We start from the raw sequence: 1,360 nt of genomic DNA on the forward strand, positions 1-1,360 counted from the left end.
TACCTTGAAAAATTATCATTCAAAAGTTAAGGTGAAATGGACTCTCAGATAAACAAAATAGAAGGAGCTTATTGTCTTTATAAACTCTGCCCTGTAAGAAATATTAAAAGTTCTTTAGAAAAAAAGAAAATGAAGTAAGTCAGAAACTCAGATCTACATAAAGAGCATTGGAGAAGGAATAAAGGTAAAAGGAAAATTAATTTTCTTAACAGATAAATGTTTGCTCAAAAGAACATCAATAATGTATTGAATGATTATAGATTAGTTTAGCAAAATGACTGACAGCCATGAAACAAGGAATATGAGGGAGAAATTCGGAATACTTTGTTATCATAAGACACTTGTAATACCTGTGATGCATTATAATGCTATTTGAAACTGGACTTGGATTAGTTACAAATATATATTGCAAACTCTAGAGCAACCAATAAAGTTAAAAAAATAAGTATAATTGATATGCTAAGAAAGAAGAGAAAATGGAATCATATGAGAATTTTATATATATATATAAAATGTAATATGTAATATATATAATATATAATAATATATATAATATATGGTAATATGTATAATATATATTAAATGTAAAGAATCATGAATATTTTATATATTATATGTAATGTAGTATATATAATATATATATATTAAATGTAAAGAAAGGGAGAGAAATATAGCATGCTAACACTAATCAAAAGAAAGCTGCAGTAGCTATATTACTTTCAGACAGCAGGTTTAATGGCAAAGAAAATTATGAGTGATAAAGATAAAGGTCAGTTCTCCAGTAAGGCATAACAGTCCTTAATGTATATGTGCCTAACAACAGAGCTTCAAAATACATGAGGCAGAGTGTAAGACAGATAACAAATATGAATGCAATAAACTAATAAAACATCTTTGATCCCAGTAAAGAAGCACTCATATGAGTTACCTCCTGTCCTGAGTCCAGAGCCTATAAAGACTTGCTAGGGGAGAAGAGGAAAGTTTGTTCTGGAAGAAACTGTGTCAGAGATCATAAGGATTTTTTAAACATGTGAAAGTGAGGAATAATCACATGTTGAAAAATCACTTGTATATTTTACCAAGTTTGATGAAAGAACAAGGCACATCAAAAGGGAATTTTCAAGTCATTCATTGTACAACCTAGCTGTTCAAATTATCATGCTATCATTTCAGCCTCTCTAAATAAATTTTCCTAATATTCCCCAAAAGTTAGTTGAGATTGTTAAGATGTCACATTGGAGCCAACCTTTAAGAAACTACCATTTGTTCAGTTTTGTTACAGCATAAAAAAAAATACCCAGAATTATCAGAAAAGCATAGTAAAATATTGTACCTTTTTCCAATTACGTATTTGTGTGAG

General features: G+C 28.8%; 1 non-coding gene across 1 annotated transcript; it reads left to right on the forward strand.

Moving 5' to 3' along the window:
* The first annotated feature begins 898 nt into the window (after positions 1-898).
* On the forward strand, positions 899-1,010 carry LOC118972228 (small nucleolar RNA SNORD22). Its single transcript, XR_005061062.1, has one exon. It is a non-coding gene; the product is annotated as a small nucleolar RNA SNORD22 (small nucleolar RNA).
* The last annotated feature ends 350 nt before the right edge of the window (positions 1,011-1,360 follow it).

Source organism: Manis javanica, chromosome X (assembly GCF_040802235.1).
Source record: "Manis javanica isolate MJ-LG chromosome X, MJ_LKY, whole genome shotgun sequence".
Classification (NCBI taxonomy): domain Eukaryota; kingdom Metazoa; phylum Chordata; class Mammalia; order Pholidota; family Manidae; genus Manis; species Manis javanica.